This window comes from Oncorhynchus keta, chromosome 14 (genome assembly GCF_023373465.1).
Source record: "Oncorhynchus keta strain PuntledgeMale-10-30-2019 chromosome 14, Oket_V2, whole genome shotgun sequence".
In the NCBI taxonomy this organism is placed as follows: Eukaryota; Metazoa; Chordata; class Actinopteri; order Salmoniformes; family Salmonidae; genus Oncorhynchus; species Oncorhynchus keta.
The window spans coordinates 31,390,759-31,409,378 of record NC_068434.1 but is presented as its reverse complement, the minus strand read 5'-3'; the positions used below and the strand labels follow the sequence as shown (position 1 = coordinate 31,409,378).

Genomic DNA, 18,620 nt, shown 5'->3' with positions numbered 1-18,620 from the left:
GGTCCTGAGCACTCTGGAGCAGGTTTTCCTCAATGGTCTCTCTGTACTTTACTCCATTCATCTTTCCCTCGATCCTAAGTGGTCTCCCAGTCCCTGCCGCTGAAAAACATCCCCACAACATGATGCTGCCACCACCATGCTTCACCGTAGAGATGGTGCCAGGTTTCCTCCAGACGAAACGCTTGGCATTCAGACAAAAAAGTTAAATCTTGGTATCATCAGACCAGATAATCTTGTTTCTCATGGTCTGTGTCCTTTAGGTGCCTTTTGGCAAACTCCAAGCGGGCTGTCTGTGCCATTTACTAAGGAGTGGCTTCCGTCTGGCCACTCTACCATAAAGGCATGATTGGTTGGAGTGCTGCAGAGATGGTTGTCCTTCTGGAAGGCTCTCCCATCTCCACAGCTCTGTCAGGGTGACCATAGGTTCTAGGTTACCTCCCTGATCAAGACCTTCCTCCCCAGATTGCTCAGTTTGGCTGGGTGGCCAGCTCTAGAAAGAGTCTTGGTGGCTCCAAACTTCTTCCATTTGGGACATTCAATGCTGCAGAAATGTTTTGGTACCCTTGCCTCACCACAATACTATCTCAGAGCTCTACGGACAATTCCTTCAACCTCATGGTTTGGTTTTTGTTCTGACATGCACTGTCAACTGTAGGACATTATATAGACAGGTGTGTGTCTTTTCAAATCATGTCCAATCAATTTAATTTACCTCAGGTGGACTCCAATCAAGTTGTAGAAACATCTCAAGGATGATCAATGGAAAAAGGATGCACCTGAGCTCAATTTCGAGTCTCATAGTAAAGGGTCTGAATACTTATTTATTTCAGATTTTTATTTGTAATACATTGACCAAAAACCTTTATTCACTTTGTCATTATGGGGTATTATGTGTAGATTGATGAGGAAAACATTTTTATTTAATCAATTCTAGAATAAGGCAGTAACGTAATAAAATGTGGAAAAAGTGAAGGGGTCTGAATGTTTTCTGTATGCAATGTGAATGTTCCCAATCTGTCCTCTAACATCAAACCTAGTGTATGACTACACTCCTCATCCTCAACATCAACAGCTTTTCCTCTCTCCTCCTGCCTCCCTCACCTTCACCCTCCATGTCAAACTGAATCTGCATCTGCTGCTGTTTTCCCAACTAATGAATTACAAACAGTAGGGGAAAAAAGCAGGGCATCTCTCTCTGTCTCCCACAACAACAGTATTTCCATTTATAATTTCAATTGTTCATTTGCATGAGAAAATTAGACATGCATGGTGTTTTTGTGTTTGTTTTTTTGCTTAATTTTTCCACTAATTATAAGCAGCACTGGCACATTATTTACATAAATAATTGTTGTTCCTTCTGTTCACTCTGTCTTTTCTTCCCCTATTTCTTTATCAGAGTTGTTTTGGCATTTGTTGTCCGTAGGGGCAATTCTCCTCTGAGAGTGCTTTCTCATCTCCCCTAACTGAAACATCTTGGAACTTGGCATATAGAGCATCTTCACTTGAAGTTTGTTGTGCTGTTTTGTTGTCCTTTGTTTAAAATATATTTATTTTTACTATTTTACAAGTGTTGAGCTGTCCTTTAAAAAATAAATTGTGTCAGGTGCAAACATTATTTTACTTTAAGAAAGAGTATTTCTAAAACATTCTATCAATGGTTTACTGTATAAAGTTAGGCTTAGATTCAATCAGATCAAGCATTAACCGGCGTTGGAGCTGTCAAATCAGTGAGCAGCTGCTCTTGATCATTGTCACAAAGCTACACCCATCCCACTCGTGTTAGAAGTTCAGAACGAGAAAGTGTAGGCTATTTAGAAATAATGACGCCCAAATTGAAAGGCATTCAATGAAATTAGGATTTCTATCAGCCTAATTGAGGTGTATAGGTGGTGAGCCGTAGCAAGCTGCATGAGTTTTCGAGATGATAGATCTCTGAGGAGCTGTTTTTTTTGCTTGTTTTTTTAAAACATATTGTGTATTTTTATTTCTTCTGAAAACATTTACGTTACTTGGCCATGTCAATTTTCACAAAATACTGACTTTCATGTTCGCTATCTGGACAGGCAAACGCCGCGAAGAACTAAACTGTAAACCAATCAAAACGTGTGTACTATTCATGGTACGATCTACATTCACGTTATCCGTAACTAATGTAGAGACAGCTGGTAATGAAGAGTTCGACAGAGATCTCCGTCTGACACTGCTATCAGGTAAATAATGTTTTGTTTATTTGTAATCTAACCATTTCGTTATAGAAACGTGATACCATCAACCCAAGCTGTAAAATGATTCCCAATTTAGAACACAGCAACCTTAGTAATGGAGCTAGCTTGTTGGTTAGCTAGCTAATTACAACAAGTAGATCTGTTGCTAGCTACCTGAAGCAGATAGCCTTATCACTAGCTAGCATGTCATTCCACGAAAATTCCACGAATTTTAGCTATCAGTTTATTCCAAGTAATTTTAAGATGACAAAAATATATAGGACAAGTACTTCAGTCATCAGGGCAGGACCCACTAATTTCATTCATACTGACAAATAGTAAAAGTAACTTTATCCTTGTCAATAGTTGGAGTAGGATGAAAACATAGCACCCGGCCTCAGACTTTTAGGATGTTCATTTTCTAGCTCACAAATTACATTACTTTGCTGTGATTTACTGTATTCTGTTTATTCTTGCCTTTCACTTTTGTGTCACATGATCTGTTTAGCTCTCCTTTGCCCTGCTCCCAGAGCAGTGCTATTCATCAAGCATGGACTGATTCACTCACCTGTGAGGAGAACCATCCTATAGCAGTTTGAACTAGACCTGCCGTCACTGTTTAGATTTTGGGACCACATGCCTGTTGTCTTTTCTTTGTGGATTCTATCTTAATATATATGCCATTTAGCAGACGCTTTTATCCAAAGCGACTTACAGTCATGTGTGCATACATTCTACGTATGGGTGGTCCCGGGAATCGAACCCACTACCCTGGCGTTACAAGCGCCATGCTCTACCAACTGAGCTACAGAAGGACACAGTCTAGTGCATTTTAGAGTTGAGGAACACCAACTACACATACAGGTGGTTGTTTGAGCACCTTGAAGACTAAATTCAATGTAGAATCAGTGTAACCGGTGACAAACAGATTATTTTACTATTGTAACAAGCAGTGGTGAGAATTCTATTGTCCTCGTCGGGAGCCCAGACTTTTGCCATAGATGGTAGTGTTCTCGTCTCTGGACCACACAAGCTTTAGTCAGCTACATTGGTGATCAGAGTGGGATCCTTTTGATATGCCTATGAGGCCTGGGCACACAAATGCTCCTAGAGAGAAGGTGGAATACTAAAGTATGCGTTGATGACAAGTCTGCAGTCTCCATCAGAGGCCCATGCTTTTGGCACAGATGGTAAAGCTCTCATTTCTTGACTGCAATATTGTAAGATTGTGCCTTCCACAGCACTTGATATACATTAATTGGTAGGTTACGCTATATTTATGTAGCCAGGTGGTAAAAGCGCATGGCTGTATTCATTTTTATCCACTAGCTGGCACCATCCCTTTAAGAGATTCATAAACAAGGTGTGCCGGCGGTTATGGGATTGCGCAGTGTGTAAGAGTGAGAACAAGCAATTACACTGGAGACCTGTTGAAATCCATCCTGGAGCCAAAGTTAGATGGGTAAATTACACTTTATCTTCCTCTTGTACCGGAATATATCTTATTTTGCATCATCTGCAGTGTATAATAGTTAATTTTGTAATATTTATGCCAGACGGTCATGTTAGCCTGTTGATACTTTCAGATTGATATGAGGATGTTAGCTTCTTGCTAGCTGAATACCAGTGCTCTCAGAACCACGTTGTGAAGTTGATGATAACATTATTTGAAGTGTGAGTAATTATCAGAAGTACATTCTATTTCGTCTAAAGCTTCAGGTTGTTGTATATTGTTTCCTTTTTGAATTGTAATTTATCTGTTGATATGCCATTTCCCCCAGTGCAGTATGGGTGAGATGAGGACCTACTGTTCTATGTGGGGTTAGTGCATCACCTGGACAGTGTGTTTGTAAGTATTCATGTTTTATGACTAAATGTATTTTTGTTTTTCATGCATGATTCATGGATCTTGTACTCGGATATTTGAAATGTTAGAAAGTTTATTATAACTGAACATTGTGGTGTCTGTATTTTCTTGTGTGTTTCTATAGAAAGCAGAGCCACTACAGTTTATGCATTTCACTTTGTACTTATTGTACTCCGATTGTTTTATGCACTTAACTAACAGATTTATTTCACTTGATTGTGATTTGGACTGAACATTACTTTATGGTGACTTCATCTTGTGGTGATTTCCCTTCTACATTATCCTATTTTAAATTTAAAAGAACAAACAACCCCAAATTAGTTTGTCTTGTGCTGGGTTTACTTTAGCCAGGCTACATTTATATACTCCTTAAGACACCTTTGCTATTTGCCTCTGTACTCAATAAAAGGAGCATCATTATTTGTGAATGTTTTTGTTCATATGTATATACATTATGGAAAACATGTCGCACACTCAGTCATAATTAGTAAAATAATGAATGTATTGGCAAAATTTTGGCACCGTCAACTTTTAGGTTAGTAGGAAAGTTAATAATTTAAACCATCTAAGTATACTCACATTTAGTATTTGAAAGTCAAACATTAATTTACCAACTGCTCACCATGGTATTGGGCAGCTGCTGTTTGAGAACTCATCTGGTTTAGAAATCAAACACTGGTTATCTTATTACACAGCACATTGTACAACAGATTTTTTAGAGACCTTACCTATTGCAAGGTAAGCTATGTGTAGGCTATGCTATATGTATTGGCTAATATGCAGCTGTCACCTTTGAACCTCCATTCTAGCACACATGACACACACATCTTTCTATCTTCACTGAAGAAAAATATAAACACAGCATGTAAAGTATTGGTTTCATGTGCTGAAATAAAAAAATCCCAGAAATGTTCCAGAAGCACAAAGGTTACTTTTGTTCAGTATACATGTTTTTATTTGGGTTTCAATGCAAAGTGCATGAATTATTGTTTCTTTAAGCCTACAGCTAGTTATTTGAAATTAGACATATAATCATTCCAAAACATGAGTCAACAATTTAATTAACTGACAGAGAGCCAATGAAACAAAAAAATTGCATTTACAGTAGCTGGTTAGGCTAGTCTGTAACATTGGCTAGCTTTCAATAAATTGGCCAAATGGTTGTGATATGTGGTTGTCCCACATAGTTATCTTAATATGAATGCACTAACTGTAAGTTGCTCTGGATAAGAGCGTCTACTAAATGTAAAAAAACAAACATGTTACATGCATATTTCAAGTGCATTTGAAAACTCTTATTTCAGTCTAGGAGCTAGCTAGCTATATCTGTTCCTCTTCATCAGAAAGTAGCTCACATTTTCACAAGAGGCTGTGTTTACATAGTAGATAGATGCAGACCATTGGCTGCCTTCATCACGAGGGGTATGTTGGGATTGATTCCAAGTTTAGTAGTTCGGCAAATTTGTGTTTAAATATTTGTTTAAATATTTTTTAATGAGAAAATTAAAGAATTGAAGGTGCCAACAAATGTTATAGTCATCAGAATAATGTTTTCCTGTCAGATACAAAAAATCTCCTGCTTCCTCGACGGGGATAGATTAACTTCACATTTTAAGGCTTTTAGTAGATTACATCTCACATTCCAGTATTTAGACTTGTAAACAAGGCTGCATGGGATTTCTCTTAATGCTACTCTGTGCAGCCAATGGCAATGTCCAAGAGCTGCTTGGGGATTTGACAGTTCTAACGCAGTTCCATCTCCGACACCGCCAAAACAACCGCCATGTGGATGTCCTGCTAAAGCAGCTCTGATTGAATAGAGTCCAGACACATAAGACTTTGGCTGTAGAGGGGGTTGAAATATTTGTGTTTAGTTTTTTGTTGATGTTTGTTGTTCTGGTTTAGTATAAGAAGTCAGGGTGCATTGTGGTTAGGGAGCGGTGTGTTTCACAGGTATAGCTGTGAATTGACCTGCTGTTAACAGAGTTTTCACAGTTCATAATGAACTCTACTGACAGTAATTGTAGGCAAGCAGTGCTGTTATGTTATGCCCAACACATTTACCATGTTATGCACTTCGCAGTATAAAGTCTGTTCATTGATACGGATGTATAGTTGGCTTGCATCACATCAATTAATTCCACTGAAATGTGTTTGATCTAGTTACAGTTTCACTCACAGTAACGGGAATGCTTCCCCCCTGGCTATCCTGATCGAAGCTAAACTGTGGATTAAGTGTTTTGATGGCAAAATAAATTGCAGACAACTGGTGCTTTAGCATATTATGTTGACTGACATTTATTTTGCCATCAAGAGCATAAGCTAGTCTGAGCATGGGCCCTTCGAAAAGACTGTGATCAGCATCATCTTGTTCCACACAAGACATACCTCAATTCCATTATAACTGCTGCTTCCCCCAGCCTATTTGATTGGGTCCTACGTGGAGCCCTGGTGTAAGGGCCCAGTTTGTTCCCAGTAACAAGGGGGAGGAGAAGTCATTGGGAGCGAGGAGAGAGGGAGCAGCATATTGAGGGCATGGCTACTTCTAGTTTTAATTGAGGGGGAGTGAGTAGAGTGGATAGGGAGGTGTTGTGGAGGAGGGCGATCTTCAGAGGCCAATTAATTTGGAATACAAAGCAGCAGAGCAATCTGCTTGGGTTTCTGTCAGGGTGTATGGCTTGCTCACACCGGCCTTGTCTCTGAGGTTTCCAAGATCAGATTAATGCTCCTCCTCACATCCCCCCCACTCTCTTTCCTTTGCTTTACCTCTTCCATTCATCTACTGAAACACACATTGCTATTATCTGCTGATCACCAAAGGGCGTGTCTGCACTCCTCTTGGTGTCCGCCAAGTATAACAGCACCTTTAAACCACTACTGTCTGACCTGTGTGTTCTCACCAGAGGCCTGTCCAGAACCAACCCCTGGTAGACCAACACTAAGGAGACCAAGGCCCAACCAGACACTGCTAGAGAGGGTCTGTGCCCAGTCTCACACTGCTTATCTGCTGCCCCCACTGGAAGCTGGCCCCTACCCACCACCATGCACCCACAGCCACACAGAGCCACATACAGCCACACACAGAGCCTGTTTAAAGAGACAGGCCTCTGGGACACACTGGAAAAGCCTGGACTCCCACGATAACTAAGGAGAGAGAGAGAGATGTTCTGTCATCCAATGCTGAGCATCCCTTTGGAAGCTTTACGACAAGCACCAGTCCTCAAAATGGTTTTACAATGGAATCCATCCTCTTATAGTTGCACAGTGTTTATGATTGTTTACTATACTGGTAACCTGGGTGACTATTACAACCAACAAAAGAAAGGAGGAAACGGGTGTATCCATGTTCTACTCAGTCCTGATATTCTCAGACCATTGTTTCATTCAGCGTAGAGAGGAGTGGAAAGGAAGAAGTATGGAGGAGGGAGGTGGAGTTAATAAGAGCTGGCGCTCCTCTGTGAGATGTTTAATTCATGGTGAGGCTGGCCAGTATAACGTGACTGGCCAGGTAATGGGGAGGGGAGACAGAGCTGCTTTCTGAAATTGAGTAGAAGTGAGGCTTCAAGGAATCCTTTGTCTCTTAGATCAACAATGGGCACAGCTCTCAATATGCATTCCATTGTGCTCTTTCTCTCCAGAGAAATCTAAAATCAAAATGTCTCTGTCATACATGTGGTGTACACAGTACAATGAAATGCTTATTTCCAGGCTCACCTGTCAACAATGCAACTACAGCAATACAACCAAATCAAATTGTATTGGTCACATACACATGGTTAGCAGATGTTATTGTGAGTTTAGCGAAGTGCTTGTGCTTCTTGTTCCGACAGTGCAGTAATATCTTAACAAGTAATCTAACAATTCCACAACAACTAGCTAATACACACAGATCTAAAGGGGTGGAATAAGAATATGCACACACAAGGGTCAAAGACGTATAAGGTTTTCAAAGTAGCAAAAAAAATAAAACAGCAATTACAATTCCCTAAAAGGCTTTTATATGTTTGTTGGAGTGTCACCTATGCCCTTCTATTAGTCATATTCAAGAATAAAGCCAATCATTTTTATTGTGATTCATGTGAATGTACCCTAGTAAAATGTAATTCAGTATAACACTAAGTGTTTTTTAAAATATTTATTAAATTTGATGCCCATTTTTCATAATTACAAGGTTATATATCCATGCTTAGACTGGCAGAAATATAACTACCCAGAAAAAATGACATTATTTTATTTTGAATACTAAATATTTGATGTGTCATGGGTACAACTCAAAATTTGTTGAATGTTTTTTACATAAACTTCCTGCCTTACACTGAAAATGAAAATATCTTTCACTTCATCCTTTGAGATTTGTTTTTGTCTCTCTGAGTCAACAAAACAAAGTTATTGTATATTTTAATATAAAATACTTGTGTTATACTGTATCACAATATTTTGATACCCTGAATGACACATCAAAAGGCCCACAAATATTGATTAAATGTGATTCCTTCAGCAATAACAATAATTATCCTATGAACTATTAGTATTTTTCTTTTAGCTATTTTTTCAAGATACAAAACTTTGTAAAAAAACAGGATGCGATGTTTAAAATTTGCAGGCTAGCTGAACTTAGATCGGTTCCATACTAGAGAGAGAGAGAGAGAGAGAGAAATTACCCATACGCCACACATAAAGAATATGGGTTTTACAATGCAACAAAGTTTAACGGGGCGGCAGCATAGCCTAGTGGTTAGAGCGTTGGACTAGTAACCGGAAGGTTGTGAGTTCAAACCCCCGAGCTGACAAGGTACAAATCTGTCGTTCTGCCCCTGAACAGGCAGTTAACCCACTGTTCCCAGGCCGTCGTTGAAAATAATATGTTCTTAACTGACTTGCCTGGTTAAATAAAGGTTAAATTTTTTTTTTTTTAACAGGATGAGGTACAATTTAATTCAAGTAGGAATAATGTTGTAAATAAAATAAAGTTGTTCAGGGGGCTGCTCAAAGGAGTTTCCTTCAGAGTTAAGTTCATCACCACATTTCGTTAGATTTTTTTCACGGCACCTCCTCTGATTTAATGTTTTTTTTTAAACAAAAAATTCAGCATCAGATTGTATGGATCAGTGGATGATCTTTTCTTCTCTGATAGCTAAAAAAAATGAAAATCTAATAGTTCACATCCATTAAATGTTACTAGTAATCTATTATTAGTAGGCTATACAATGATAACACTTAATCAAAGTTTCAAAGTTAAATCAACTCCCTGTCCATTTCTCTCTCAAACATGTTTTGTTACTATTTCATTGCTAATGTTAATAATAGTCACTTTACTATAATTTGAGCCTGTGGCAACACTTTACGTTGCATTAAGTTGCATTATTTCACGATTAGTATATGATAGTTAATGTTGTAATTATGCATTGTTACACTGTAACTGGTACATTTCTATTCAATGCAGGTACACAAATTCAACTTCAAGATACCTATATAAAGTAATGACCTTGACCTATAAAGACTATCCTTACTTTTCATATTTAATATAGTTTTTTACAAAATAATAACATTAAAATAATGTTTTCTGTGTTGTACTGAAGGATATGCGTTTTTGTTACTAGAGGGTGAAAATGTGAAATCATCAAATATTTCAGAAATTTACTCACCTCATCACATTGATAGAGGGTCTTCAATGGGTATTCTTTGTGATGTCACACACTGTCACATGATTACATCATGTGATATTATTTACAATTACGTTTTACAATTTGTTATACTGAATGACATTGATGAAGCTCAAAAGTCCAGACAAAAGTTATTCAAGTTAAATATTTTTTAGATACATTATGTCCCCCATTGTTCTATATATTGTTGCAAACACTAACACAATTATGCCATGGGTATTCATTTATATTTTTAGGATGAATTTATACATTTTAAAAACACTTTTGTCATTACAATTTTAACCCGGACAGTTCCACTGAAGGACATTTTGACACTTTAGAGCTCAATAACTCCCTTAATTGAATAGTTTGCAACACAAATATGTCTGGGTCAAAAACAGGTAAGAGTTGAATAATTTATTGTTATTTTTATCCATATTTATCTTTTTATATTAAATGAATGGCCTTTGGACACAAAATTTACACATCTCATATGGATGCGTGAAGACCGAGCGGCATAGGTAAGATGCAATAGATGGTATAAAATACAGTATATACATATGAGATGAGTAATGTAAGATATGTTAATATTATTAAAGTGGCATTATATTGTTGTACTTTTTGCAGGTATGAATGAAATGTCTTTCTGTGGATTACTGTCTGTCTGTCTCTGTCTCTGATGGGCAAATAGTTAAAGTACAAAAGGTAAAATAAATCAACATAAAAATAAGTTGTATTTACAGTGGAGTTTGTTCTTCACTGGTTGCCCTTTTCTTGTGGCAACAGGTCACAAATATTTCTGTTTTGATTGCACACTGTGGTATTTCACCAAATAGATATGGGAGTTTATCAAAATTGGACTTTGTTTTTGAATTATTTGTGGGTCTGTGTAATCTGAGGGAAATCTGTGTCTCTAATATGGTCATACATTTGGCAGGAGGTTAGGAAGTGCAGCACAGTATCCACCTCATTTTGTGGGCAGTGTGCACATAGCCCGTCTTCTCTTGAGAGCCAGGTCTGCCTACAGCGGCCTCAATAGCAAGGCTATGCTCACTGAGTCTGTACATAGTAAAATATTTCCTTAATTTTGGGTCAGTCACTGTGTACTCTCTGTTTAGGGTCAAATAGCATTCTGGTTTGCTCAGTTTATTTGCAAATTCTTTCCAATGTGTCAAGAAATTATCTTTTTATTTTCTCATGATTTGGTTGGGTGTAATTGTGTTGCTGTCCTGGGGCTCTGTGGGGTCTGTTTGTGTTAGTGAACTGTGTGTGTGTGTGTGTGTGTGTGGTGTGTGTGTGTGTGTGTGTGTAAGCGGTTTCCTTGCAGGCAGTTCACACTCCTGCAGTGATAATCAATCTTAATCAAGGTGCTTGTGAAATATTTGCCTTTGCCCAGTCTGGGAGTGGCTCTGGACTGGAGAGGAGAATGCTTTCTGAATCTCCACTATGATGACTGAAGTCTCAGACACACAGTGGCCCTGTCCACAACCTCTGAATGATGGTGATGATAGCTATGTTGATGATGATGATAACTATTGTTGTTGTTCTTGCTGCTGTTGTTGTTGTTTATTCAGATAAAATAGTACTATTCATATTCAGGGAAGAACATTTGACAACAATCCTCTGTCTCGCTCTCTCCCTTCACTCTGTGCCCCTTGATGTGTTCTCTACCCCCCCTCCCCTCTCCATCTTCTCTCTCTCTCTCCCTCTCTCTATCTCTTCCTCATTGCGGATGCAGAGAGTGTCGTTGCAGCCATAGACCTCTGCGCTGGAAACACCCAGCAGACAAGAAAAATGACGGCCGGCAGAATCTCATTTTCTGAGGGGCTGCAAGTCAGGCAGGAAATGGCTATTATTCCATCGACACTGTCGGTATTAAGTTATTTCCTTCTCTAAATGTCCATGAATATCTATTGAGTTCCAGGTGCGAGCGCTGGAGCTTTTGTTGCCACACACTCGGATGATTGCAGCCCTATATTCCGTCTGGTGCACCCTCACTTCTAAGATTGAAGTGAAAGACAATGGTATTGGAAATTGGCTAATAAATCCAGCGGAGGGAAAGGCCTGCTTGAGAGCTACCGCCAGCTCATTCCATTTTTAAAAAGGGATAAAACCCCTCACACTTTTTTCTAACTCGTATTTCTTGTGAAAAGGGGACTGACGACATGGTTCGCTCAAACAGCTCCAGCAGGCCCAGGCAAGGCCCTGTCATCTGAACACTAACAGTGGTGTTAACATCGATAGGAGATTAATGCTGCAATGTGGCCACAGGAATGATGCACCATGTCTTCACAATGCATCAATAATTCAGGCAAATAAGATCATAAATAGATGTCACTGAGAAAAGACTGAAACAAAGAGATGGAAGGGGAGAGAGCTCTGCATGTAATTGTTATGCTTGTTGCTTTAATGCTTGTTTATTATGAATCTGAGCTAGCTCACACACTGGAATAGGCCAGGGCTGGGAGGAGGGTAAAAAGAAGGGCAGGATGGCGGAGGGAAGGCAAGGCAAGGGGACCGAACAGCGTGAGATGATGATCACAGCATCCAATCTAGGATATGAGTGGGCAGTTACCTCCCAGTGCACAGAAACACAGTGGCCAGCCAGCAGGAAAAACAGGGCTGGAGCCCTGCTAACATGTGTCCAGTCTGAGGCAGTCCACTGTAGTGGGGAATGGGGCGAGAATTGATTGAAGGTGTTGGACCATAAATGAAGGTATTGATTTTGGGGTCAGAGACGGGGGATGAGGTCTTGAAATAAATATATCAATATATCAAATATATTCCACACACACCGCATATACCCAGACTCTAACACATATATTATAAATCTTATTAAGCCTAATATATATAGTTGAAGGACAAATGTGTAATGGCTTTATAAACAATAACTTTTGAGTGAAAAAATGCACACAGGAAGAAAATGGTTCCCAATCAACATTGTATCTTACATTTATATCAGACAAGTGCATCATTAGCTATTTAGGGTAAATTAATCATTTGTGATAATCAGGAGTTAATTCATGTTTGCGTTTGCTTAAAGAAGACATTTACCTATTATGCCTGTCTCAAATCGAGTAAACATAGTAAATTACTCTTGATTATAAGTATGAAAAGTAACAAACTCTTGAGGTATGAAAGTAACAGATTAAGTTTCACATTAAAAGGCCTATTTTCAGACAGATTCATCTAGTCAGTGTGCATGATAAAATAATGTTAATGCACTTTAAAGTGAGCACTCAGGAAAGGTTAAAGTGCCAGCGATTGATGGGTCAGAGGAAGATACTTACTAGGAAGAGGCAAGTACTGGCTGTCACCAACCAGCGCCAGGACCATGGACAGTTCTTCCACTCGTGGGATATCAACAGAAACGTCACTATTTTAACATCACCAACTAGCTTGGTTTTCTCGAACTCGTCAACCAAAATAGTTGTTGCCTATGTAGGCCTATTGGATATTTTTTAAATAATTATTTATTGAAGTTCTTGTCTCTCATCATTGAATCTCTGCTTGCTAGTCAAATTAATAGAATGATTAGAATGAGCGACTGGGTCAAAACATGAGGACTGCCGACCAGCCACCTTGGATATCAACTTAAAAATGCAAAAACTAATTTACTTGTTAAAATAATGTTTTTAATAAAAACAATGTCATTCATATTTTTATAAATATGTTGGTAACAGTTTTAGAAAAACAAAAAAGCCCCTCAAACCCGGAGATTATCGTGTAATAACTCCCTCCTAAGGGCTGTTCCTGACACTTGGCTTTTGTCACGCCTTGGTCTTAGTATTTTGTGTTTTCTTTATTATTTGTTCAGGCCAGGGTGTGACATGGGGTTATTGTATTTTCGTATTGGGGTTTGTAGTATTTGGGATCGCGGCTGATTAGGGGTGTTGTATAGGCTTGGCTGCCTGAGGCGGTTCTCAATCAGAGTCAGGTGATTCTCGTTGTCTCTGATTGGGAACCGTATTTAGGTAGCCTGAGTTTCACTGTGTATTTTGGGTGATTGTTCCTGTCTCTGTGTAGTGTTCACCAGATAGGCTGTAGTAGGTTTCACGTTCCGTTTTGTTGTTTTGCATTTGTATAGTTATTTCATGTATCGCTCTTCCTTCATTAAAGACATGAGTAACCACCACGCTGCATTTCGGTCCGACTCTCTTTTGACAAACGAAGAACGCCGTTACAGCTTTGATAATTCCCAGGTTCTCATGCCTTATTGCTTAAATAATCACTGCATAATAATCTATTTAAAAACAAATCTTGAATTTTCCTTAACCCAAGGGACTTGTAAAAAGTGGGATGACGCTGTTGTTCATCTGAAGTGCTTTTAATGATTGAAATATTTGAAAATTACTCTTTGGTTAATTCAACCTATTCTATTCAATTTGTCTGAAATCAAATAACAAATTCGACAGATCAATGATATTTTTGGAATTTAATGAAAGCTTCTAAATTGCATACAACACCTCATGTGTATACATTGAATAGCAGAGGGGGCCATGTAGCGGCAGCAGCCTATCAGAAGAGTTGGAGGTGTGGCTTATTGGGGGCATGGCTTTCAGTTTGTTCTTCTTATCCACCCCTGTGAGTGAATGTAACTCCAGTTATGTGGTCTATTGTAGGGCTGTTACAGTGACTATATGACCGCCACACTGGCAGTAATGAGTCATGACTGCAGTCACAGTAAATAGGCTTCTCCAAAACTGAGCTTTTGATGCCGCTGATGGTCATTAGTGTCCTACCAAACTTGTAAACGGCCAGTTGCTAATGGCCTGGCACGCAGCACTCTATTGTCCCTCTAATCGCTCTGATCTTGATGCAAATGCAATGGAAAATCAAATCAAACACTTCATGACAGCCCTGGCATTCAGAGTTTGAGCAGAATCAGATCAGATGTTGCTCAGTGAGAGCCAGCTCCTCATAGCTGGTTGATGCATGGAATTAAATAAGTGTTCCTATAAGCCCATGTAACGCAATAGTTCTAGGCTATGCTATGCAACTGAGTGAGAAAACAGAGTTTTGATGGCCTCTATTAAAAAGAGAAGGGTCCCATAAGCTTTCTATAGGTTTATATATATTTATGCGCAGTGGTCTAACGCATCACTACAGACCCAGATTCGACCCTGGGCTGTATCCCAACCGGCCTTGATTGGGAGTCCTTTAGGGCGACGCATAATTGGTCCAGCGTTGTCCGGGTTAGGAGAGGGTTTAGCCGGGATAGGCCGGCATTGTAAAATAATAACTTGTTCTTAACTGACTTGCCTAGTAAAATGAAAAAAAATATTAAGCACATTACTTCACTTTACAATCAGAGTAGCCTACCTGACTGGCATGAAAATGAACAGTGGGAAAAGCACACGGATGACATTACTTTTTTCCCCCTGCATAATAATGGCTCATTCTAAAAGGAATTTCACACATATATTATTTAGTGCAGTATATGTAAAGACAAGATTACATTGAGAATAGAGTGATGGATGAGAATATCATCACTTTTGATTGATGCCCAGCTTGTGCAGTCTAAGGTGTTGTTTTGTCACTTTTTCCAATCATAGTTGCATGCATCTTGTAGCCTAGCCCATAGGCCTATATGTTTTGATAAGGTTTGTATCACAACTAAAGTGGCCACAACTAAAGTGTCCTTGAGAACTATAATACAATCATTGTGTTGTGTGATTTTAATATTCGTTTTGACAAAGAGTCTGACTCCAAGGCCATTGAATTTATGAATATTTTGAGCTCTATGGATTTTATCCAACATGCTACTGGGCCCACCCATAACCACGGCCATTCTCTGGACCCGGTTATTACCAAGAGGCTTTCAATTGACATATCTTCTATTGTTGATGTTGCTTTATCTGATCATCACTGTTTATTTTTGACTACCTTGTTGCCCATAGCACAGGGTAATACTGAAAGCATTATTAATAAATGTAATCTTACCACTGAAGTTGCTACAGATTTTATTGAGTGTATGAACAATACTCCACCACCTATTCTGCCTTCCTCCTGTGATGATTTAGTTCCTAACTTTAATAGCAAATGAAGGGCAACCATTGATGTCATAGCTCCAGTAAAGTTGAAAAAGGCCACATCCAAACCCTTGGATGAGTGAAGAAACTAATCAATTAAAGAGAAACTTGCCGAAAGGCAGAGCGAAAGTGGAGAAAGTCAAAGTTGCAGGTCCATTATGATATTCTGGGAGAACAACTTGGCATATATAACAAGGCAATTAGAAATGCCAGACGGGCTAATTTTTCTAACTTGATCACTATTAATCAGAATAATTTGCGAATGCTCTTCTCAACCATTGACGGCCTGATAAATCCTACCAAACTTAAGTAAACTTTCCTACACATCTAAATATGATGAGTTTGCAACTAGACTACCACACAAAGGCACTGTGGATTTATTTTCCCTGGTTGACGCAGACATGCTCAGGAAAGTGATATCACAACTTAAGCCTTCTACCTGCCTTCTCGATCCTATCCCCAATACCTTCTTCAAAACAGTTTTTATTTGCATATCTGAAGAAGTGCAAGCTATTGTTAATCACTCCATGTTCACAGGCACTTTCCCCACTGCACTAAAAACCGCTCTGGTGAAACCCCTAATCTAGATTATTCATCTTTTAGTTATTTTTGGCCAATCACCAAGCTTCTATTCTTATGCAATAATTCTGGAGAAATTGGTTTTCAAACAGCAAAATATTTTTTAAGCACCATCTCTATTTTTGAACAATTCTAATCTGTGCCCACCACAGCACAGAGACAGCCTTAGCTAAAGTGGTAAATTATCTTAGAGCCAACACAGATGTCAAACAGCTTAAAGTACCGGACCTTGTACTCTGTCCTTGTACTCTAGATTTAAGTGCTGCATTCAACCCTGGTGACCATGATGTCCTTCTGGACAGACTGGAGAGGTGGGTTGGCCTCTCTGGTCCACTTCTAAATTGGTTTAGGACCTATTTAACCGGTCGAGAGTGTTTTGTCACCCTTGGTGAACATAACTCAGAGGAAATGAAAATCACATGTGGTGTTCCACAAGGTTCGATTTTGGGTCCAGTACTTTAAAGTACTACCTAAGTCATTTTGGGGGGTTTCTGTACTTTACTAGTTCTAATTTTAACAACTTACTTTTATTTAACTACATTCCTAAAGGAAATAACGTACTTTTTACTCCATACATTTTCCATGACACCCAAAAGTTCTCTTTACATTTTGAATGCTTAGCCGGACAGGAAAATGGTCCAATTCACACACTTATCAAGAGAGCATCCCTGGTTAACCCTATTGCCTCTGATCTGGCGGACTCATAGCACACATGCTTTGTTTATCAATTATATCTGAGTGTTAGAGTGTGCCTCTGGCTATCTGTAAATAACAACACAAAAAAGAAAATGGGGCTGTCTGGTTTGCTTAATATAAGGAATTTTAAATGATGTATTATTTTACTTTTGATACTTAAGTATATATTTTTAGTTACATTTCCTCTTGATGCTTAAGTATATTTAAAATTAAATCCTTTTAGACTTTTACTCAAGTAGAATTTTACTGGGTGACTTTCAACTTTTACTTGAGTCATTTTTTATTTTTTTTTATTTAAGGTGTCTTTACTTTTACTCAAGTATGATGATTGGGTACTTTTTCCACCCCTGATGTAACCCCTTGGCAGTGTTATCAGAAAGCACAGCATTGATTTTCACATTTTCACAGATATCTGTGTCACCAGAGGAATTTAGCTCCACGGATAAATTATTAGACTATTAGTGATTTAAATACTTGGATGGCTCACATCTTCCTCCAGTTAAATCAAGACAAGACCGAGGTGCATATTGTTGGAGCCAAAGCACAGATAGAGAATCTAGCTGCACATTGTAATTCACGGGCAATACAACACCAGGTAAAACATTTTGAGTCAAACAGGAATGTAACCAAAATAGCTTTTTACCACCTGAAAAACATTGCCAAGGTGCGGCCATTTCTCTCTCAGGCTGATACAGAGACTTTAATTACAAGCAGGCTTGACTACTGTAATGCTCTCCTGTCTCCAAGAAAGCCATTGGTCAACTGCAAAACATAGACTGATGCAGCACGGGTACTGACCAAGACCAGATGAAGAGCACACTTTACATCGGGTTTAAGGTCTCTGCACTGGCTGCCTGTGAGTTTAAGAATTAATTTTAAGATTATTCTATTGGTTTTTAAATCAATCCACGATTGTGTACCCCAATACGTGACAGACATGCTTTTAAAATATGTACCCAGTCAGTCCCTCAGGTCCTCTACACTGGCCTTTTAACTATCCCAAAGTGTCTCCAAGGCCTACGTAACAGACATATTTGGGAAACTGAACGTAACCATGCAGGGGAAATACAAAATAAATCGACAGACTAGTGGCTGAATCAGCAAAATCCACTTGACTGTGATCCTGGCTCAGTTGACATGCTGTGTGCTAAGTGAAATCGAACAGCTGATCAAGCTGTCATGTGACCAAATGCTGCAGACAACGAATTCACGGGTCACCATGGAGGAGTTTTGGTTCCTGACTCAAAGGGAATACTGTGCTGTCTCCCTCTGAGCATTAAAACCCATGGTACACTGATTCAGTGCTCTCGTCTGCATTAAAAACAAATATCGATCCAGGTTGGATGTGACAGGAGAGATGAGGTGAGCACCTGACTTTGAGAAGCTCAGAGGTGACATGCATCAAGCACACCCATCTCATTAGTGGTGGTAAGAAAATATACATTGTCAGACTCATTTACAATTGACTGTCAACTACTCACGTTAAAAGTATGAGGGTGAGTTGAGAAAACAATCAGAAATACTGTTAGAATGTTTTGCAATTGACCTTCATAGCTCCAATAAATAAACATTGGCTGTTAATTACCTATTTTTTTCCACC

At 38.9% G+C, this 18,620-nt stretch overlaps 1 long non-coding RNA gene across 5 annotated transcripts; it reads left to right on the top strand.

Annotated features, from left to right (window-relative positions):
- Positions 1-1,707: 1,707 nt before the first annotated feature.
- On the top strand, positions 1,708-15,663 carry LOC118393219 (uncharacterized). 5 transcript variants are annotated; one of them, XR_008063928.1, is made up of 5 exons: positions 1,708-2,210; positions 3,534-3,878; positions 3,986-4,053; positions 6,975-11,214; positions 11,452-15,663. It is a non-coding gene; the product is annotated as an uncharacterized LOC118393219 (long non-coding RNA). The 5 variants fall into 5 exon arrangements; XR_008063929.1 differs by having other exon boundaries at positions 2,713-3,878; XR_008063927.1 differs by lacking the exon at positions 1,708-2,210 and having other exon boundaries at positions 2,217-3,666; positions 3,791-3,878.
- The last annotated feature ends 2,957 nt before the right edge of the window (positions 15,664-18,620 follow it).